Source organism: Cyanistes caeruleus, chromosome 5, assembly GCF_971803275.1.
Source record: "Cyanistes caeruleus chromosome 5, bCyaCae1.hap1.1, whole genome shotgun sequence".
Classification (NCBI taxonomy): Eukaryota; Metazoa; Chordata; class Aves; order Passeriformes; family Paridae; genus Cyanistes; species Cyanistes caeruleus.
The window spans coordinates 41918467-41942540 of NC_141705.1; the positions used below are offsets into that span (position 1 = coordinate 41918467).

Here is a 24074-nt window from a genome sequence, read left to right on the forward strand (position 1 = left end):
GTGGGGAAATAAGGCATGGAGATCACAGAAGAAAGACTGCAGCTGAGCTAAGAAGTGAATCCAGATGTCTTAGCACAAGCTAAGAGTTTGCACAAGTTTGTTGGGCAGTTTAGTAGATCTGAGTGATTTAGAAAAGTCATGTTTGACCTTATAAAAATTGCCAGCCAGATTTTAAAAGCAACAATGAGATGAAAACACTTTACACAGTAGAATTCTGACAGATTTTGCAGATAGGATTAATAGAAGGGTGCGGGTGCTAAATATACAAGCATAACAAGGAAGGTATCCTCACACCAAACCTTTAAGGCTAACACATGGCAGGTTTAATGTCATTCTGTTATTTCTGAAGGCTTCATAATTTCTTAAAGGAAATTCCTTTCCCCTTGGCTGGTTTATAATATCATGCAACTTATTTGGGAACACTTAACTGTATCAAAATAAGCATTTAATTCAATCTGTAATGAATTGCAATTATTTCTGTCACGATTTCCTGAAGTTTTTGAGAAAAAATAATCAGTTCCCCATAGACCAAAAGCCAAAGTTACTTGAGCCACAATTTCTTCCCAAAGGGAAATTCTAAAATCCTACCTCTAAATATGTCTTGTGAGTTCTATGGACTAATAGCTCTATTTTCACTAAAATTTGAAAAATTTATCAGTCCGCCAAAGATTTTTCTCGTGAAGGCAAATGGTTTTGCACTTGCCAGTGCAAAGAGAGAAGAGACAACTATGAAGACAATTTTGGCAAAAACAACAAAAAAGGAAATTTAAAGTTAGATTGATACATGCTTTCTCCGAAGACATGGAAATTTTTCCATTTTTAGCAGTTCTATTTAAAACAGGAACTGCAAAGAGTATTTTAGGCTCCTGGATGCCTGCAGTCAGGGCTAGTAAGAAGCACAGCTATTCGTGTAAGCAGATGCCCCTCCCTATATACCTGAGTATATTGTCTTGTGTTTTCAAACCACAGAAATCATTGTGAGCAAACATAAAATCACAATTTTTCCCAATAACAAACTAGAAATATTGCTGAGGTGTTCCTCTGCTGTATTCAGGCTTTTACTAATGCTCTTTTGTGTGTGAAGTTTCTGTATTTGCTGAGGAGGGTAATCAGCTTTCCCTGAACAGTTTTTGTCAGTCTGCATCTGTATCAAGTGCCAAGTGAAATGTAAGGTTGAAATGAAATTAAACACGTTTACCTTGGTCAGCATTAGAAAGGCAGTTATCGCTGTGTAACACACTTCTGTCCAATATTCTTATAGAGAAACTTATTTCTCTGCTATTATTTATTAAAAGTGGAGAGTTTAGCAGCAAGTACTGTATGTAGCATCACAGAAACCGTAAGTTTTTCTGCACTCTGGAATCAGTGACATTCTAGAATTACACCAGCAGGATTCCCACAAAATACATTTTCCCCAAAAGCATGATGTATTTTTGTTCTAAATAACTCAGAACTGGGCTGAGGAACAGAGTCACTTCATAAATGTATGTTTCTTTCAATTTCCATTTGTGGAGGAGAAAATAATCAAATAATTTTGGCATGTTGCCTTCTAACAAGAAATTTTCACTTTATTCACAGGGAGGCAATTGGATGACTCGCAGGGATATTCCCTGCAGCTCTCTAATACAAACAGCTGTCCAAGGGCTAGATTCCACAATGCTTGATAACATCTTTGGAAATGGTTCTAGTCTCCTCCAAGATGGTACACACGTCCTGTTTCTAGATTACAACCACACAATTAAAGCTCTTCTCCTGAGCCACTGCATGGCTGACCTACTTTCTACATGGACTTAGCTGAAACAATCAATGGGCATAGCCATGCGTGAAGAGCAAGGCATGGCCAAACCATCCCAAGGGAGGGTTCCAGACAGCTCCATGCCCCACAGCCCCATGCAAGAGTTCAAGTCTCCAGGCATTTCTCTCCTTGCCTTAGGGTGGAGAAAAAGTGGCCTTGTCACTCAAGCAGGGACAGCACAGCATTCTGTTCACAGGCAGATACACATGCACAGGAAGTACAGACAGGGGCTGTCATGAAAGAGATACCCTGTCAGAAATAACATGGAAAGGCACAGCTGGGTTATCATCTGGGCTTAGTGTGCTTCCTGTAAGGAATGACCCTCCTGGGGCTGACTTGCACAAGGGGGCTTGTTCAAATGCTCCTGCTAGCAGGGCACCATTCTCTCGGAACAGCTACTTGGAGTGTGAATAGTAAATACGCAAGAAGAAAATCAATTCACAAACTGACTTTAAGTAATACAAACGAACTAATTTAAAGAGTCAGAGCAGTAAAATCAAGAATAATGTGTACCACAATACTGCCAAGTTCAAGTAGCTGGGAGAGTGCTTAAAAAAAAGTAGCAGTGAAGGTCTGAACCATGGAAGGGGCATTTGAATCAAATGTCAGTTAAATCTCAATTAAATCTGAAAGCAGTAATGTTATTAGCAAGGGCATCTATTCCCCTTAACAAAACTATCATATAATAGGAAACATGAATGAAAAACAAATGGAAGTGAATATCATGAAATACCATGATAGGGTGGGATTCTCCTAAAGACTGAAGGCCCGTGGAGGGCCTGAAGCTCACAGAGGTGCTTGGGGTCTGAATCAGCAAACAGGACTTGGTGAGGCCTCTCTGTGGTGCACTAAGATTAATCCATAGGGATCGTATTTGCTCTGGCTTAGGTCATGAAGCAGCGGAACAACTGAGACCAGTGAAATGTGCAGTCCTACAAAAAGGGAGTAGATGTCAGCTTGCTCTAGACAACACATCTATAAAAATAAGTATCCTGTGTGGTGAGCCACTTCCTACCACTGACCTACAGCTGCTATCACCAGAGCAGGACAACCAAAAAAATGGAAGAACAGCCTATCACCAACTGAGCTGCAGTCATTACCTATGGTACAAGTAAAAGGCTTATAAATATTATATATATATTATAAATATTAACGTGGTTTTTTAAATTGTCTCAAAGCATGTGAACCTATATAAAGCCTGTAAAACCCTATAAAAAAAATCTGCTGTTTCTAGAAAATTTTGCTGCCTTTATTAGAAAAAATTAATTTATTGTGTACACCATAGCTAGAAGCCCTAGTCAACTTAAGCACATGCTTAAATCCTATTCTAATTTTAAAATGAAATGGATACTAACATTCTGCCCTGAACAGTGTTTTTTTGTTGAACAAAAACCAACGCCTTGAACTGACTTAAAAATATAATATGTTTAATGATAAACTTGAATCGCTACTTGTCATACAACTACTCATGCAAGACACACTGGACATACATCATTCATACAGTCATACAATATACAAACATCATACAGCCATATCTCAAATGGTGAAGACATGTAGAAGGGATATTCAAAGTAATGTAAAACGTGAGATTTGGCCCTAATTTAATTTCAAATGCTAAAATTCTTAATTGCAATGGCAAACATCTACATAAATGCAGTAAATTTTAAAAGACATGTAGACAAAAAAGGTCTTTAAAAAGTAAATAGTACAAAATGTGCAAGGAATCCCAGCAAAGGAACTTTAATGGCAGCTCTCCAATGGCCCAAATTTCATTTGTTAATAAAATGTGCACTCTGAAATGTAATGATTTCTTTAAATCATGTCCTGTAGTTTCCAGTAATTCTTTCAAATAAGATTTCTTTTTACCTATACAGGACTTTTCTTAAATGATTAAGCTTTTATAAAGAAAAATTAAAACCTGTTGCTAGTCTCAAAGTAGATACAAAATGCATCCAGTACCTTCTTACACATATTTCCTTGTTGATAATTTAGAAGGTAGCATATGCTTGCTTAGATTACTGAGGTGCTTGATTTTTAGTTTTTGAGGATTTTTTAAAGTATAATACAATTTACAGTATTTTTGTTAACAACTCATTCCAGTTAAAAGGAAAATAGCTGTGTTTGCTACAAACTCTATCTTGGCTTCTTGGATTACTTATTTTGAGTCCTGGTATTTTTTTTTTTTAGAATTTTAAACAGATGGCATTCATACTTATAATAGCACTGGTATTTTATAATTTATGGCATGACATAACCAGGTTTTGACTGCCACTGATATTTGGCATATTCGATTTTATTACCAGCTCTTACTTTTGTTTTGATTTCACTATGGGATCTGTTTTGAAACAGACTGTCACAGAAGGCTAAGGACAGATTTTTTTTAAAGAAAGCATTAATTCCAATAAGACAAATATACTTAACTTGAATACTTACTTTTAGGGACCCTGACTCCTTATTCTTAGTGTTTTAAATGAGTATTCAACAAATGAACCAGTGAAAGAGAGGACAGCGAGACCTCGGTGAGACATTTTATTGATGTCAAAAAGGGTAAAAAAACCACTGTAAAACTAAATTCCTTACCTTCTCCTCCAATGTTTGCCTCATGATCTTGCATTGTCATGACTCATAATAGCTGCAAGTGACATATTTCCACAGAAAAGGGAAGTACAGCCAGGAAATCTCAGTATGTGCTTTCCTTCTCCTTCCATACCTTTCCTGCCTGCTTTGGATCAGCACGATTTCAGCAAATGCTTTTTTTTTATTATTTATTTATTTTTTTGTGGGGGTGAGAATGGGAGCACAAAGTTTTTATATCACTGCTACAGTGCTCCTCGTGCTTCCTTACAATCGCCTGGTTCATTTAAGGTTCTTGCTACTGGCAAAGCGAAGAGAACAGTCATCAGAACGTATGGCCATATGTAGCACGCCAGAGCAACACAATCCAAGCAAGAAACTTCTCTACAATTCTCTTCCCTACAAAGAGAACATTTGTAACACATTTGCACACATTCTCTGGTTCCCTGAATTGCTTATCGTCTCTGATTAATTATGTAAAATAGTCTTACAGGAATCTCTTCTCAGTACAGGCTGTCACCACCTTTTGTTCCTGATCCTAGAAACGTAGTAAACCCATTCAGATGATTTAAAGTGTATGTTTCCTTATGACTAGTTTTTTGTAGTTTGGAAACAAACCATCTTAATTCTAACGACAAGAAAAGGGAGTGGCTCATTTGGGAGTTTTGTCGTAGGAAAAATTCTAAGATTAGACCACTTTGAAATAAGTAAAACACTTTGTTCTATTCATAAAAATGTAATTAAACTCTTACACTTGTTATGAAAAATTTCTCTGTTACATTTTTCTGTAGCTCTGTATTCTCAGACTTAATAATGGAAAATCTGAGTGAACAAGAATTTTGGTTTTCCTACTAGTATTCCAAATAGCAAATGTCTGACCATCTCTCTTTAGACCAACCTACAGGCAGCACAGTGTAACCTGCAGCCCAGTGGAAGCAAAAAGCCCAAATACAGCATTACAGACACACTGCATCCTTGCTTATGACTTTTTCCCCTGTTAAATCATCCTTCGAACTTAGAAAGCCATCTTACCACATCCACAGAATAAGTGACCAGCTCTGAAAATAGAGCCGTGTCAGAAGCAGCATTAGATCAAGCATGAGACAGGACATAAGATGCATAAAAGATGCATAAAAGCGCTCCTTCATATATGAGAGAAAAACTTTTCAAGTATCTCATGATTATAGAGAGAGATGTTTTTATAAAGGGGACACTAAATGTAGGCTACTAATGGTCACTGAGCTTTAGTCACAGAAACAAACCTATTCACTCAAAAAAGGGATTATGAGCCTAAAGTCTTGGCAAAATGGAAATAAGAGGGAGAAAATTGACTGAAAAATTGCTAATCATCATGAATGCAACACAGTTTGGGGGTTCATTTATTCTTCCTAGGAAAAAGAAATAATTGGAACAGCAGATGCAGAGATGAAGTTATTGTTAGAGCATCAAGTATGTGATGAAATATCACGTTTGTGTCTAATTCATGAGGTGGAATGATATAAATTGCTCTGAAAACCGTGTAAAAAAAAACCTTACCTAAGCATAGCGCAGTAACACCAGCCCCGAACGGGTTTCATTAGCTTGACGAGCATCGGCAGTTCGCGAATTCTTAGAAAGCCTCACAATGCACAAAGGCCGGCGGAGTACCCCTCGTGGCGGAGCCTTCGGCGGGCACCCCGAGCGCTCCCAGCCCCGAATCGCCGCCCGTTTCGCTCGCGCCCATACAGATCTGCCTCGGGGCACGGCGCACACGGGGCTCGGGGCGCTGAGGGGAGAGCGCTTCCCGCGGCCCCCGCCCGCTCCCGGGGCTCAGCACCGATCACCTCCCGCCGCAGAGAGCCCCGGCCCCGCCCGGCTGCCCCGTCCCAGCGCTGTCCAGGGTCCCCGCCGCCCCTCTCCGCGCCCCGCCCGCCGCCTCCGTCACTCACCATGGCGCGGGGTGCCCGCGGCCGCAGCCCCGCCGAGGGCTCAGGGCAGGCGCTCGCAGCCGCCGCTCCCCGCCGCCGCCAAGGTGTATTTGGGCAGCGGGCGCGGCGCGGCGGGGCCCGGCGGGAGGGGCCTCCCCGCGGGCCCAATCAGGGCGGCGGCGGGGCGGGGGCGGCGGCCGGGGGCGGCGCGATGGCCCCGCCGGGCCGGGCCGGGCAGAGCCGGGCCGGGCAGAGCCGGGCAGAGCCGTGCCGAGCCGGGCCCGTCCCGCCGGCCCTGCGCGGGGATGGCCGGGGCTCCGAGCCCAGCGCCGGCTCCCCGCTCCCCGCCGGGCCAGCAGTGCCCCCTGGGCTCTCGGGCCCCTGGGCTCTCGGGGGAATGTCAGGCTGCGCAGTCGGGAGCTGCAGGAACCTGTGTCATGGGGGGGCACGGCGCTGTGCTTACTGACGTGTTTTCCACACCGGTGTCCTTCCACATAGCCTTCTGCTGGGAAACGTGTGCTGCCATGTTTGTTTTATTCGCATTTTCTCTACCACTTACATTTAAGGCTTGTATTTACTTGTTGCTAGTGACATTCCCTGCAATGTATAATATATAGCTTCTTTACTGTAGCCTTGGAGTGCTACTGCTTAAGCTAATACCTAAGCAATGAAGGAAGGGAAACGCCTTTCCAGATAAGCACAGAAAAAAAGAATCGTTTACACAACATCAGCGTATCAGATGGCCAACTTCAATTTAGAACACAAATTCAAAAAACACTCCTTGCAGGGTTGCCCAGGTCCGAGATCGTGTTCTTAATTCTTGCATGACACCAGAATGATAAGTCAAGAAAATTTTAAGTCATTACCAAAGCATTGTCGTGGTGTCTTCACTGGATGGAACCAATTGATAGTTTCAAGTCCAGGATGATAAATAATTTTGTCAGATAAATAAATACGTCAGACAATTAACGGTGACTGAGTTCACAGTAGGAACAGTTGCCTTATAAAGTCACAGAGAAGCAAACAGAAAATCTCACCAGGAAAAATAGCTGTTGTAAGCTGAAGGATGAGTTTGGAGGAGCACCATGCCTACACTGCAAGAGAAGAGGGGTATTATTTCTTGTGGCTTACTGACTGCTGTACCTTAATAAACTTGTGTGGAAGTAAGATTCAAAATCAACCAAAACAAAAGTAGCACATCTCCAAGTGGTTTTGAACAGATCAACATTGCACAAAAGAGGGTATCAGACCTAAGGTGTGACTGTTTTGTTGCTCCCTGACTGTCAGAACTGAAAGATAGTTTAATAAATATATCTGCTTCACACCATGCTTCCCCGCCTTCCATGTTAAAATAAATCTGTCAGCTAAAAAAGTGATTAATTCCTTCAGCCACTAGATAGTCAACCAAAAATAGTCTGCCAAAGCCCAATTTGCTGCCATTTCTGAAGTTATTGACAAGCAATATGAAAATTAATTGACTGATAAATAGCATAGGATATTGTGTACTTCATAAAATTACTATTAATAGATAAGCATTGATGCCTTCAAAAACAAATATTAGTCTCAAGACAAGGTGTGGCCCTGCTAATGTTTGCCCTCATTTGCAAGCTACCATAACTCTCACTTTTCAGTCTCTCTTTTCTTGCCTCAGGGAACCAGACATTTCTGGGAAAAAAAAGCTTCTGAGCAACTGATATAAGTGAATCCCATTATCAGGTTTCTGTACAAAAAGGAGTAAGAGCTTCTGTTGCACAGAGCTTTCCTATTCCAGGATGTGCCATGCAGATTTAGGTATGATGATCACTGCAGTGTAAACCTGCTGTGACCAGGGTGACGAACGAACACTGGACAAGAACAGCAAATTTGGACATTTGGTGAGGAACTGAATCATCAGCACACAAAGGTCTCCCATGGCTCTTGGAAAGCCACTGTTCATCCCTGTCACAACAATTGTTATGTGTGTACTAGTAACGACTTGCAAACTTGCACCAAATGAAAACCAAGAACATGCTTATGAAAAGGATCTTTGCTGTGAGTATTTTAAAGAATAGCATTTCAAGCTATATTAATTGAAGTATTAATACAAGGCAGTATTCATTTTACTTTAGTCATTGGAAAGTTAGTTCTCCAAACAAAATTAGATAAGATAAATTTCTTCCATAAGATCCCACAAATACCAAAAAAGATATCACGTTTTATTTAAGGAACACTTATGTCACACTTAAAAATGGCAAAATTTTCTTAATTTATTTTCAATAAAATAAAGTTTTTTTTGTTTTTTTTTTTCAATAAGATGGGTAAGATGGAAAGATTGTATTATATGTAATGGTGCCAAGATACATGTATAATCAAATATAAGGGCATCATAATTCAGAGCACAATTAACACTCCTAAACTGCCATTTACTGGCATCTGCTGTATTTAATTCAAGTTCTCAAATCAGATGTCTTCAAAGAAGCACCTCTCAAATATATCATCTCCCCCATGGCAACTGAAATTTCTGAAAATACAGAAAGCTGCAGCCCAGAGCTGTGGTGCTGAGCAGCTGATGGCTCAGCCTGGATGGCTTCAGGCACTGGCACTGGGGGGCTGGAGATGCTGGCAGATAACAGGATGGCAGAAGGAACGAGGCTGGAAGTTACCTCTGGATTTGAGCTAATCCAACCCTGCTGCTCACAGCAGGCTCAACTGGAACACATTGTTCAGCATGGTGTCCAGCCAAATTTCTAGTGTCTTCAAGGGTGAAGGCTCAACAACATTTTTAAACATCACATTGCAGTGTTTGACAACCTTCACAGAAAAAAAGAAAAAAAAAAGAAAAAGAAAAAAAAGAGTAAAAGTTATTTTCCTATATTTAAAAGGAATTTCCTGTATTTCAGTTTGTGAAATACACATCCTCCTGTCTTTACACTGGTGCCACTGGGAAGAATCCAGCTCCCTATTCTTTTCTCTTCCATTAGATGTTTATACATGTGGATAAGATCTCCAGGAGCCTCCTCTTCTTTAGTCTGAACAGTCATAGCTGGCTCCTCCTCTCCTTGTACATCAGATGCTGCTGTCCCTTAACCATTTTAGCAGCCCTTTGCTGCACTTGGTGCAGTAAATCCATGTCTCTCCCTCATACCAGGGAGCCCAGGCTTAGACCTAGAAATTCAATGTGATTCACCACTACTGAGTAGAGGGGCAGCATTACCTCCCTCCACCTGCTGGCTGTGCTTTCCCTAATGCAGGCCATATGTTTATGGCAGCCTGAAATGATCCTATATGCATTTATCATTGGCACTAGAAATAGCACTGCTGCAAACGCGCAGTGCTCCAGGTAGAAGTATGCCTGGCTGTAGTCCTCATTTATGTTTTTGTTTGTGAACTCAATCTGGTCAATCAGAGTCCTTGTGGATTCCCTGGCTCAGTTCACCTTTGACTGATGAATTATTGAATCCAGGGGTGATGTGGCGGTGCATCTTTTTCAAGACATGGACAAACTTAATTCTTGCCTTAACTGTAATGCTAGGCTTTGCGTGTTTGATTCCTTTCCTTTCCTTTCCTTTCCTTTCCTTTCCTTTCCTTTCCTTTCCTTCCCTTCCCTTCCCTTCCCTTCCCTTCCCTTCCCTTCCCTTCCCTTCCCTTCCCTTCCCTTCCCTTCCCTTCCCTTCCCTTCCCTTCCCTTCCCTTCCCTTCCCTTCCCTTCCCTTCCCTTCCCTCCCCTCCCCTCCCCTCCCCTCCCCTCCCCTCCCCTCCCCTCCCCTCCCCTCCCCTCCCCTCCCCTCCCCTCCCCTCCCCTTCCCCTTCCCCTTCCCCTTCCCCTTCCCCTTCCCCTTCCCCTTCCCCTTCCCCTTCCCCTTCCCCTTCCCCTTCCCCTTCCCCTTCCCCTTCCCCTTCCCCTTCCCCTTCCCCTTCCCCTTCCCCTTCCCCTTCCCCTTCCCCTTCCCCTTCCCCTTCCCCTTCCCCTTCCCCTTCCCCTTCCCCTTCCCCTTCCCCTTCCCCTTCCCCTTCCCCTTCCCCTTCCCCTTCCCCTTCCCCTTCCCCTTCCCCTTTCCCCTTCCCCTTTCCCCTTTCCCCTTCCCCTTTCCCCTTCCCCTTCCCCTTTCCCCTTTCCCCTTTCCCCTTTCCCCTTTCCCCTTTCCCCTTTCCCCTTTCCCCTTTCCCCTTCCCCTTTCCCCTTTCCCCTTCCCCTTCCCCTTCCCCTTCCCCTTCCCCTTCCCCTTCCCCTTCCCCTTCCCCTTCCCCTTCCCCTTCCCCTTCCCCCTCCCCATCATGCTTCTTGTCTGTAATTGTAATTTCTACCCCACCGTGTAATGATGCATTTTCAAGATTGCCATATAATGGCATTTGTTGGACTCTCCCATGAGTAGCACATTACCTTTCCACTCCAGTGCAGAGGAGGTGCACACAACACAGAAGGGTGACAGTCACCTAATCCATGGTGACTAGTCATCAAATTGGGGTTTACACAACATGAAATGAGAATTAAGCTTGATGAAAATAAGGAAAACTTTAAAAACTCATTCATTGTGCCTTTTTAAGACCCTTCTAAGATCAGTCTGAGTGCCAAAAGGTATGATGCCAGCTGAAGAGTTAATTTAGCCTTGTACTACCTAAAAAAATTCTGGATTGAGGTTAATTGTAGGGTTTTGATACCTCTGCTGCCTGGTTAGTATTCTTTTATTGATTCACTTGCTCTTACTGTAGGAAGTTGAAAACACTATGGAAGACATACTACCACTGATGTGTCTAAAGGCATCGTACCAAACTACATCAAATTCAGAAGAGGTTTCAGTGACTTATCCACATCTAACTCAATATGTCCCTTTCTGGACAATATTAAATCCTCTCAGTAAGAAATCACTCTTATTTAAGGCTCATAAATTCCTTCTTCAGGAACGTGTCTTGTGCTGTTTGAAAATATATCAAAAGGGTACCAATGTTAGATGTTTTACCTTCAGCCTTTTTCACTGAAAGACTCCCTTTTCAAATAGTACCTGTCGTTTTCTCACTTACTCAGCCATGATCAGTCAGATCTGAGTATTTATCAGGATTAATGTCTGTATTTTCAACAAAGAAAGTTTTGCACAGTTGCAAGTCTGCCTTGAAGAAGGTTTTTTCAATGAATTAATAAAAGCACAGGTTCCCTCTTCTTTCATGGACTTCATACACCTGCAAGCAAGCTGTCTTGGAATACAAGCTTTCTGAGGATCAAAAGGATTTTTGTTTCTGTTGGAAGTTTTCCTGGTAAACTGCTGTTTCCTGGAGGGCAGATTAGATTTACTATGTGTGCTCTAACAGTATGTCTGTATCTTGTGTACAAAAATACAATTTTGTAAAGCTCACACGGTAAATTACCATGGAGAGTCACAGGGACGTTACAAAAGTTGTAACAGCAGTGAGAGATGGGATTCTCAGTTTTCATTTTCATTGGAAGAGAGAGGCAGCCAGACTTCCTGTGGAAACATCTTCCAGCTGGATTTGCTTTCTTGCCCAACATTCTTATTTTTAGTTGAAAGATGGGTTTAATTCTTGTTTGTACTGATCAAGTATTAATACCTCTTTTTAGGCAAGGAAGCAGTGATGTTTGGACAGATGATAAAATTATTTAATTTATGAAGTCAGATTTAGGAAACTATCAACTTTAAATACAAGTTTCATCTTGGGTAATTGAAAAATCTTTGCATCCTCCTCTAATTTAAATTGTTATGGTATCTTTCCTGTCCTGAGTGAGTTGTTATGAAATCTTTGTCCTGTGCTGTACTAAACATTGGCTATGCTTATGATGTGTGATCCTGAATAACCTTCCAGTTCTCTGCTGCAGGTGCATGGCCCAGCAACACCCTGACTTTGTCATGGGTGAGCTCTGCAAATGGGTTCTGTCCCACTGTGCCTTGATTTCCATTAAAGGAAGCCTAGGCAGGCGGGCTGGCAGCAGGAAAGCAGCTGCAGAGTGCTTTGAAAGGGAGCATGGAGCTCAGGGAATTAGGAGTGCAGGGAGCAAACATCATAAAGTGCATGTATGCTGCAACATGTTTAAGACTTTTTCATCACATTTTATTTTATTTTATTATTTTTAATCACATTAGCAAATTGATTCCTGTAGGCATAAGAATTCAAATCTAGCAAAAGTTCAGTATTTCTTCATAAATAAGCTCAGTTTTGGAAAATGTTTGATTTCTATACTGTAGTCCACTGCTGAGGACTTTCTTTGCTACCCTTTCTTCACATTCACTGAATATGAGCTTAATTCAGCTGTTAAAATTATGTGGGAAGAAAAAAACTTGTGCACAAATTGGCAGTCACATTTGAGGCACTCAAATTATATACTGTTTTAGCAGTATTGAAAATAAGATCAAATATAGTTCTTGTTCATAAAAGTAGTTCTTGTTCAATATTTCATTCTCTGATCTTCCAAATTTGATGAAGTTTTGTAATTATATAATTGTAAAAATTGCTCATTTGCTTCTTGTAAAGAAGGGTCTGTTTACATTGTGTTAACTATTATGGATTCCAGCCATTTTGTACTTACCTGGATGCTATGAGAGAACAAATATATGCCATATTTGTTATATGCTATATGATCCTAGTTCCTATACATTCAATATCTCAATTTTCTATAGAAATAATTTCTCATGAAAATATTCTTGAACAAGTTCATGAAGTTTCTCTTTTAGATACTGTTGTGCAAACATCTGGATCTTGGTTTTGTGGGGAACTATTATGAGTGAGAGGGAGAGTAGTTAAAGGGACACTGTTCTGGAAATCCTATTGTGTCAAAAGAAAATGTAATACAGTACTGAATTGTCATCACTGGAAAAGAAAGAACATAATTTCCAAATAAAATTGGTTTGTCCTCTGTTTTGCAAATGTTGGTTTGTATAGATAAATATTTCTCTTTTATTCTAAGTACTTACCATGCCAAATGTTTACTGATTTTACTGTAGTTATGGGTTTCTTCTTTTCAGTTTTTATTCCTGGATCATTTTGGTTTGCAATTTCTTCGCATGGTTTGCAATTTCAATTATATTAAAATATAATGGGCTACTTAGACAGCAAAGGTATTATCATCATCAGAATCTAGCTCTCAGTAGCTGCTACTGAATTCTGGAAATTTTGAATACGTTCATCATATTGTTAAGAACTGATGGAGTTGGCTTTCTAATTCATCATAAAAAAGCCTGAAACCCTTCCCCTGCCCCCCCCCACCCCCAGCCTATTAAACTGTGTGGTTTGATATTAGTAAACACAAATAAATACTAAGCTGCAGTGACCTCATTAACCTCAAGTTACCTAGTCAGACAAATCATAACTAGATAATGAAAACCTAGCTCAAAATTCATTGGGAGAAGAAAAAGTAATTCATGCTTTTCATGTTGGGGTTTTGTTTTGTTTTTTTGGTTTGGTTTGTTTTTTTGTGTTTTTTTGATTGTTTTTTTTTTATTTGTGTTGTTTTTATAGGAAAAAACCCAGAAAAATACCAAAGAAGGAACCTCTTTCTTACAGAACTTACAGGACTACACACATGCAGGCAGTTCTGTTTTCTTCTCTGGGAGCACTCAAACAAATGGAAACTGCACTATCAAGGAGTGATATTTTTTTTGTTTCTCCTGCCTGTCAGATCTTTCTTTTCTTCCCTCTTTACTTTCCTGCTCTTCACACCCCCTCCCTCCCCCCCATTCCTTTTTTCCATTATTTTTTTGTTTTGGTTCTGCTTGTACTTCCCAGCAATAGTGAAGGTTACTGTCAGGTAGCTTTCCCCCTTCCTTTATTGCTTCTTAATTTCCTTCTGCCTTACATGGTAAGGAATAAAAAAATTATTGTGGGGAGATAGAAATGGACTGGCTTACAGAGAACTGACAAAGGAACTGCCCTTCCTGCCTCTCTCCATGACAGAAGTAGTGCACTTCTTATGAAATAACACCAGGAAAGAGGTATTCCAATAATCTTTGTGAAGCCCAGTGCATCGTGGCAGCTGATCACTGATGGTGTTGGAACAACCACATAGTAACTAGCTCAAGACTGATTATAGATGAAAGTGTGTTATCATGTGAATTTGACATATTAAGCATATTTAGCTTTTCCTACGAAATAAAATGTTGATTTCTCACTGCCTTCCCCCCCCCCTCAAAATATGGGTGTATGGGTGTCTTTTCCTCATTCTAAAACTTCCTAAAGTAAATTTTTTCCACATCTTGGCAGAAACCTTCTATTTTACGTTAAATGTGAACATTTGTCATTATCCCTTCACCTCTCACTAGAATTCATAACAAAGAATTAGTTCCTTGCAGAGCATATTGTCCTATAATGAGCCTGACACTCCTTTTGTTCTGTAGACCTTTCCATGGAATAAGTCTATGAGTAGATTCTTTGTATTAAATCAGTACAAAGTAGCATGCTCTCAGTTTTGAATAACTGAATATGATAATAAGACAACAAAAGAATGAAATCTGAAATTGACTTAATACAATGACTAGAAACAGAATAAGGAAAAGAGAAAAGAAGTCAAGTTCTGAAAAGCCAGCCAAAAAGCTACCTGGCAAGATAAAAAATATATGTAAGAATAAAAAAGTTTGTGAATTTAATAAAAGAGCAGCAGTGATTTTATTCTCTTGCCCCTGAATTTCCAAGTCCATACATATTAGCTGTTCTATGAAAATTTTCACTGCTAGGTTACACCAAGTGCCACTTGCTCTTGCTGCAAGATAGGCATTAGTAAATATGTGCCTGCACTGCCTCGGCTTGTTCTGTCCAAACTAATACCCATAAAATCAATGTGGAGAAATTAAAAAGCTTCTAAAGTGGTATTTGATTTTGCTATTCTTATAACAACTAGTTTATGAAAAGTGTCTTGAAAGTTAGAGCACTGTGAGTTTTGCACAGCTGGATCATGCATCCTTTAAACTGAAGTCAAAATATCCTTCAGCCAGCAGAGTAAAAGGCATTCTTCCTCAAACAGTAAAGATCATAGGCACCTGTAGCCTCATCACTTCCCCCAGGACTTATTCAGTATCGCTAGGTCTAACATGATTTTCTTGAGGCAGCTTCTTAGGTGGAAGAATATTAAGAAAGCAGAGTCTAAAGTACATTTTTATAAGTTTGTAATATTTTCAAAATGACATACTTGACACTAGAAATCAAAAACCCACAAAGGACATACATGGCTTTGCAGACACAAGCACCAATGCTCACTGACCTACACACCCACGTGCTGCCATTAGCATCACCCATGACATTTCCTCTAACAGAACCACAGCTCTTTACCATGAGTCTGAGTTAAAAGTCAACAAACAAAAAAAAGTTATTTTCTTTAAAACCTGTTTTAAAAGTGAAAATGTGGATGATGGAAAAGCTCTGTTGGGTATTCAGGAAGGGTTTGCTCTGTTTCCAGCTGGTTTAGGTGTCTGGGTACCTAAATGAGGCCGGGAAGCTGGCTCATATTCCCTCTAAGGAAAGAGCATGATACACAGCTATCATGGGCAGCATCACTGTGGACTGCTACTTACAAAGCTATGGATCTTTCAGTTAGAAAGGAACTATATAAATATCACTGTAGCTTAACTACTATCATTTGTAGGTGGCATGTTGAAGATTGTCTCTTTATAAAAGCTTTTCTAACCTCAGAAACGTATTTCATTATGTTTCCTGATTAAGGAAAGCACAAATACACCCCACAAAACAAACTATCAAAAGCCAAGGGAAAAAAAACTAAAAAAAAAAAATAATAAAAAAGATAAAGATAGTTTCATGGTCCTGGTCTGTCTGTCCTGGTCTCCTTCAGTTTGATTTTTCAGTCAGAAGACTAAAATAGACCTTGTTTAGAAGCCTTTCCAACATGCATCCAAATAAGGAAGAATTTTCAGGACCAGGATGAAAAGATACAAAAGATTGCTTACCTGCCATTCTTTCTAAAATAATTTGCTCAACTTAGTAAGCTTTAGAATGAAACATAACTTCACAGATTCTGGAGGTGATGGTACATCTGTTTGAATAGCCACAGCAACATGACCTTTTCAGTGATTTAATTTTTCATTTTTCTGGTTTTAATATGTAATTGAATTGCAAATTGAATTAAGGGATAAATGTTTCATTGTATTGAAATGTAAAAATACATAGGCTTTGAATGCTATTAGTTGAAATAATAATAATTTTTAAAAAATCCAGACTTTCTAAAAGGGATTGTTCTGATTTTAAAAAAAAAATTGCTTGTTTTGGTATATAGAATGGCCACATCTTATGTTCATGTTTGAAATGTTTTGACCTCATTTTGTTGAAAAATAGATTTTTGTGTTGATGGGTTTAGACTATAAAGAAATAGCTGAAAACAAAGATGTTCTAAAGTAGTTTGAGAATTTTTATCCACTTCTATTTTCCCAGGTATTCCATACTTTAGTTACACTCTTTGGTTTCATTTTTAAGTTCTTTGTAACTACTCTGTGAATTTTCCTGGTTAACATCAATTGAACTAGGCAGCCTCACAAGCCAGCCTACTTGTGTGTGTGTCTACAATCAGATTATTTATATTATTATAAATAGTATATTCCCAATACTTACCTACACTCAGGAAAAAGCCTGACAAAATCTGCTCTTCCTGTTTGTATAGCATACACTTTGCCAAGCTCTTGTTCCTTTACTCACATGTACAGATAGAAAATCCAGTTTCTGGACAAGTCCATAATTGATGGATTATTTATAACAGCTTCTAAATGTTCATGGGTAAAATAATTATCTACTTGATGCATTCATGAATGAGCTGAAAATCTGAACATTTACCATAATCATCCTTTTTTTCCTAGCAGCCACAGCTTTAGAATTGCCAAAACAGAGATGTTGCATTTCTTCCTTTCTTTTAATGTTGTCAAAGAGCTGAAAATAACAAAAAGATCTCCAGGTTAGACAACTCATATGCATAGGAATTCTATGTAGGGGTCGACTTCCCTCCTTCTGCTTTAATTCTATTTCAGTTTTATGAATCACCTCAATGCATAAACTGCTGCTGTCCCACAGGTGGTTTTGTCATTTGTGATGCAAAAGAGCCTCTTCTTAATATCAGAAAAACAGGTATTGGTGTCCTGTTCCAGAAATACATGGGAGACTTCTGAAATAAGTTACTAGAGCAGGCTGTGGTGTGCAGTTGGGTACCAGCCTCTCTTTGAGGGTCTGTAAAGCAACAGCTGAAATGAATCTTTGGCTTCAGGAGGAATCTCAGAGCATCCAAATGGACCTTACTGCCCTGGGTCCAAGCATAGCTGACTTATTAATTCTCAGTAACACCACGGATTGCTCCCAAGTATATTCACAAACATGGAGTGTAATGTAGCATTTCAAAAGATTGTTAGGGAAGGAGGTAGATACAAGCCTCTTTTACCAACAGACTACTGCAAAGCTCTTCATTGAAGCTTCTGTAGGATTAGAAGAGCTAATTGTTATAGTCATCAAATACATTATCTCTCTGTATGCCATGCATTAATAGAAGAACTTTGAATTTCAAATAGTTATTATATTAAATCAACAAGAAATTTATTTTAAAGAGAATGATGAATTTTCTGAAATTATTCAGAATTGCCTGCCTTTTTGCAGGCAATTCATCTTGCCTATATTGCAGGCTGAAAGAAAAACAATCAAATCACAAACCACTGAAAGTTTAGCAATAAGTGTTTATAGGACATGTGCCTGCTGATCTCTGAAATTTAAAACCTTTGTGTCTTACCTATAGAGAATACTAGGTTTTATGGAAATGCTGATTACCTAATGCATGAGTCATAGCTTAGGTTTATGTTAAGTAACAGAAATTTTTATCCAGTAGAATCTTTATTATCACTGGTATACCAGAACAAAAAAAAAAAGGTATAATTGTTAGAGCTTTGCCTGAATTTAAAAGGACACAGATTTACTAGAAGCAGAAAAAGTAAAAAATAAACAGAACTGACAGAAAATGGGAAGTGTGAAAAGGAGGGAGGAGAAGAAATAATTATGATTATTTTTAGTTCTACTCTTTGATCTCCTCTATTAACTCTGTCAAATATCACCAGCAGAAAAATTATGTATAAAATTTCACAGAAATAAGAAATTAAAGAATATTTAACCTAAACATAGGTTAAATATAGATACAATGTACAAAGGGCATTTATTGTAATTTTTGCTGCCTGCTTTTGTTTAACACATAGACATATTTTGAAATGTTTTTGAGAAATGGCTGCTTAATATAGCTTTATGGTCACTGAACTTCTTACATATTAGAGAAGCCCCATCTCTAACCTCCTGAGGGAATGGCACATAGGCAACTACTTTTTAAACATGATTAGGGAAATACACTCAATTGTGTCATGAAAGTTTAGGAAATGCAGTTGTGTATTTGGGACAAACCCTGGTTTTTTTACAGTGGATCTCTTGCAGCAGATTGATCATCTAATTGTGACTACCTCATCCCTCATCCCTGCTGTTTCCCTCCTGCCTTCCCTTGCCTTGGACCTCTGAAGGCTGCTACCCACCGGAGGAATGTTGTCCTCCTCCAATCCACATCTTCACAGACATCTCTCTTCTCATCTTATCTGGGTGAAAGACTAATGTTCTTCTCCCTTGTTTCCTCTAAAGAAGTAGGATACAACATGACAACAGTATCATGTATTGCAATATCATGCAGCACATTGTGTCTCAGGTTCCAAGTAAAACAATTTTTCCATATAAATTCTGTTTTCCAAAAGGTGATTCACTGTGGCTTATTCTGATATGCCCAGACTCGAAGCAATGTTTACATTTCTTTTATGCATGAGAATAAATATGCACATTGTAATGTGCTTTTTTTCTATGCAAAGGAATATTTCACACAATTGAATGTAGTTTATTTCATGCAATGGGTTGACAGGCACTGTCTAAAGCAATTTTACTTTCCTGTGTTTAGATGATATCAGAACAATTAATTTATTTGTTACTTCGAAGGAAATATTTTTACTTCTGCAGTCCTTAATGTAGAAAAACCCTTCCTTTTGTCATATGAAGTGGAATTACTTGAAACATATTTGAAGTACATATACTGATACTGCTCAGTATTTTGTTAAACGAGTTGTAACATGAAGTATTTTAATATTCCTGATGTGATGTGTAGGAGTGGGTATTGAGAGCTATATCACAGGATGAGCCATGTCACAACTCAATGCTCACCTTGGCTGTTGTTTCATTTCTGCAGCTTTATGTGCTTACTTAGAATTGCATCCATTTTAATGGCCTCAGCTCAGGTAATGACACTACATACTGAAAGTAATAAAGACTGACCATTCATTTGTGTTGATCTCTCTCAGGCAGCTGCTCTGGGCATTGCAAGCACATGAAATAGAGTATATATAATCTATCACATGTTACTTCCACCTGGCTTTTTGGAAAAAAATAAATTCTGGTACATGAAAAAGGCTGCTGCTTATGGATTAAGCTCATTTTAGTAGCCTAGCTTCACACTCAGCTACCATTATCACTGTCAAGAGAAAGAAGTGTAGAAAGTTGAGGTGCAGAACTCTCTTCACACTACTGACATGCTGGTTTCAAGGGCAGTCATGACATGCACAGATAAGGCAGATGTAAGGCAACATGTAAATTCCCTATCTACTCTCACTGTTTGATTTCTGCTGGATGCCATTCTTCATTCACTTCAATAGTGCTACTCCTGGGATTAGATGGATGGTACACAAGAAATATTGTCTCTTATATAATAAATATGTATTAACTCAATAGCTCTTTTTTTGTTGTTTTTTACCTTAAATATTAAGGAAAAATGTTTACAAATGCTAGAGAAATTAGCTTAGTTACAAAGCAAAATTGAAAATTAATTATTTTGGCTATTTGATATATTCTCTGTATGCAAACTCATGAAAACAAATTTGTGCCATCCAAATTTCATTATATTTTTTTTGTTTACCGACTTAAAATGTTTAAATGTTTAAAATTTGTTTACCTGTAAAAGCGTTGATAAATATAGAAAGAAATATTGGTCTCCAATTTCTACAGATTTTATTAGGAGTTGCAGTTAAGGATTTCTGAGATTAACCCTTTTTCCTTCATGTAATCTTAAATCTCTTATTCCCTATCTCAGTGCTGGAACTCTTAAAATCCCCTTTTCATGTTGTCCACATGTCCACAAATCATGACCTGATATTGAAGGATGCCCATCCTATTGCCTGATGCAAAGCTCTAGATCTTCATATAAAGACCTTTCCATATAAAGATCTTTTCATGTAAGCAAAGATTAAGTACTATGTCAAGCCTTGTATTGAAAAAAACAGAAAAATTTGACTTCTTGACCTGTTTAGTAACAGGAGGGGACATCCTGCTTGCACCAAGTGTTAATGCAGCTCTATCAGGCACTCTATGACCCTGAGACTGCTGGTTTCAGTTGTATACAAAGCTGCAGTCAGCTGCAGCTTCTTCACTTGCTTGAACAGGTTCAAGGTTGTAACTCCTGCCCTGCTGAAACAGATGTCAGTGAGACCAGGATCAGACCTCTGCATTAGTATAGACTTGGACAACACAGGTGAAAGATGGAGAAAAAGAGACTGAGTTTCCCTTTTTTTGACAGCTCAGTCAAATCTGATTATTTTAATCATTATTTAGCATAATTTCACCAATTTTGAGCTGTTTTGGCATTTGTACAGGTCCCCCATGTGTTTCCAAGACCTATCAATTCTAATTGCCCTTGCATAGGGGATCTGACATAGACTGTTTCCAGCTTCAAATCAGGCTTGGCTGTTGGGACATACACTCCAAATTTCTATCTCTTCTGGGGGATAAGGGGAGCTATAAGCCCCCTATTCAGTCCTCTGAGAGATATCCCTGCCCTGCCAACAGGGAAAGCCAAAAACTTCCTTTGCCCAAAATGTCGTCATTGTCAGCCGGCTGTCTCTGTATCTTCCTATATTGCTGTGCTTGCTAAAATAAGTAACAGTAGGTTACGTAAGCTTCCACTTTACTAAAACTATGAAACCTGAAGATAAAGGATTTGTTCATAAGTCTTTAAGATACCTGTCTAGAAGGCAATAAATTTCCTTTTTCTCCCAAAAAGGTTGTTTTGGCTGCCCCAAAATGGCAGATGAACACAGTGTACAACAAACAGGAGACTCTTAGTCTGAATTGTTGGGTCATAAGAACTATGCCAGCTGACAGTCTGTGTTATCCTCTGCTTCCTCATTACCCTTGTGTTTCTCCCCCTTTCCTAGGTAGAGGAAATGAATTAGGAGGAGGAGTGAATGCTTTATGTGGGAACATAGTGAAAAATAAGAACAGAGTATCACATAAAAATTCAAAAGAGTAAGTTGCTACCAGTGTTATATTCTCCTCCTCTTTTAAGCATTGCAAAGTATTAACTAGAGAGCATTTACAAAAGGTATTTTTTCTAAGAAAGAAATAAAAGGACAAAAGATAGGAAATACTGTGTAAGTGTCTATGTCTGTTATGCATTCTGTAAAGCTCAAGGAGGTTGAGTTAAAACAGAGGCATTTATTTCCTTCCCTCAGAACAATGGAAAAATCTTCTGCCATTCTGGTAAACCTGTATGAGATAAAAGCAAGAAAGAAATAAAAGAATTTCACTTCCTTGAATTTCACTTGGGTCCATCCAGGGACTCTAGTTCTCTAGTTTTTTATTATATAATAGAGGGGGAAATACATATATATATATATATATATATATATATATATATATATATATTAGTTCACACTTTTTTTTTTTTGTTTGTGGGGTTTTTTGGTTTTGTTTCATTGGGTTTTTTGTTTGATTTTTGGGGTTTTTTTCTGTGAATAAACTTCATGCTACAAGTCCAAGTAAAAAGTGGAAGGCAATAGGTCAGATTTCCTTCTATGGTCGAGTGGCATGCTGAAAAAAGGCTTACTGTTTATCCTTCTTACATCCTCCTGAAACAAATCTTTATTAATTCTGTGTTTGAAATAGAACGCAATGCGTGTCCTCATAATGGGCCATATCCTGCTATCAATATTTTAACAGATCCCCCACGGACTGTAATGTGGAGTCTGCTAAAAAATTGATGGCACCATTATGCTCAACTGCAAGTATATTTATAATTATTTTTCTTTGTATTCATTCAAATTTCTCTCTATGAGAAATTAAAGTGCCCTGGTTAAACTAATTAATTGTGAACACATTGTGCTGTGTTTATTTTGGTAATGTTTGCTTCAGTCTGAAAACCTGTCAGAAATGTTCATGCTTTCCTGCTATGGATTAACACACAAAACTTCAGCAGCTTAGTACAGATTCAAAAGACAAATTACAGCAAAAGTAATTGGCTCTGATTATAGGAAGCAATTGTAACTAAGTATAATATATGTACAAGTCGAGCCTTGTTGAATAAAGCTGCATAAAAGAGAGGAAGGAGGGCTAGAAACTGCAGAACAGTAAACTTATGACAAAAACTGAAATAGAAGAAAAAATGAAAAATTCCTCTTTTTGGACTTCTGACTTTCCTCAAGGTTCAGAGAGCTGGGAAATAAAGTACATGAAGTTTCAGCAAATACCATAGAATCTCCACTCAAGAAGTCTGTACTTTAGAAAATAATTCTCCATGCCATTTAAAATTTAAATAATTTTATTGCAAAATATATACTGCAGTTTATTTAAAGGGGAAGACTTTCCAAAATAAGAGAGAGATTAGACTAAATTTTGGGGTTGTATTACATTGGATTAAGCCTTATAGCTGCTGTTTTCCTTTATTAACCACATGAATTTCTTATTTCTGAGTATTTCCCACCACTGAAATATGGAGTTAATGAATTACTAGCTGAATTTGAGCCTGTTATGTCTTTCTTTATGCTCTCTTTGTTTTTCTTGGTAACTTTTAGAGGTTTTCTTTCCTCCACTTCCTTTAGTGCTTTGCAATTCTTGGAAATCTTTTCATTTACTCATTTCAGAAACCACCTAGAATATAAGTCTTGGTAACTATCAGTGCATAAGATTATCAAAAGCTTTGTAAATATGATATTTAAAATTTTTTTTGCATCATGTGTGCTAGATAAAATTTAGTTTTTTAGACTTTCACACTCCATAAATACATATATAAATCTGCTTCCATTTTTTTTTCAAGTGTTCAGAAACAGTATCTCATTAGAGTAGATGCATATTATCTATAAATAGGATTTATGCATACATTTTTGACGACCTAATTTTGAATGGCTAGATTTTTATGTGTCTGTCCAAAAGTTGTTTCAGGCCATAATAAAAAGCAGGATAAGCCAACTGAGCAAAATAGAAGAACAGAAAGAACATCACCCTTCTGCAGTCTTTTACACAATATGGGAAGCTTTGGGCTAAGCTCTCTGAAATACTGAGTATCTTTCACACAAACAATAGAGTGGAGCATTCTAGACATCTTGGTTTTAAGCAGAAAATCCCTTCTTTCTACAAAGTTTCTGACAGGAATGGAGGATGGAAGGTTATGAATGATGATTTTTGTAATCAGAATGGCAAACTGCTCCATAACAGCCCCCTGTCTTTACAGTATTAAAGCTGGGCCTTGATGTACCTTCTTGGTGCAGCAGGAAAACACATAGAGCTTTTCTTTTTTATGCTGCAGTGCATTTAAATTATTATTCAGTAAATATTGTTGGAAGGATCTGTCACAGTGACAACAGATGAAAACATTCAGTTTTGCTATTGTTCCTCCATAGTGTGACAATCTATGTATATATATTGAGCACGTGTTTTGCCATGGTACTTACTCCCAAAATCAGATTTTACTTTTCTATGGAAACTAGCCTAGTAATTTATGAGAGAACAGGAGGCAAGCAAAACTCTTCTCATCTGTATTTCTCAGCAGTAAA

General features: G+C 38.6%; 1 protein-coding gene across 4 annotated transcripts in view; it reads right to left on the bottom strand.

Moving 5' to 3' along the window:
- The window catches only part of GUCY1A1 (guanylate cyclase 1 soluble subunit alpha 1), a 35133-nt gene extending 28679 nt beyond the window's left edge, over positions 1-6454 (bottom strand). For 2 of the 4 annotated variants that reach the window (XM_086891187.1, XM_086891189.1), the window contains exon 1: positions 6298-6454. The gene's annotated coding sequence lies outside the window, so the exon portion shown is untranslated. Of the gene's footprint in view, positions 1-5905; positions 6247-6297 lie in introns of those variants that run through there. The other 2 variants (XM_086891190.1, XM_086891191.1) reach the window with 2 other exon arrangements.
- Between the last annotated feature and the right edge of the window lie 17620 nt (positions 6455-24074).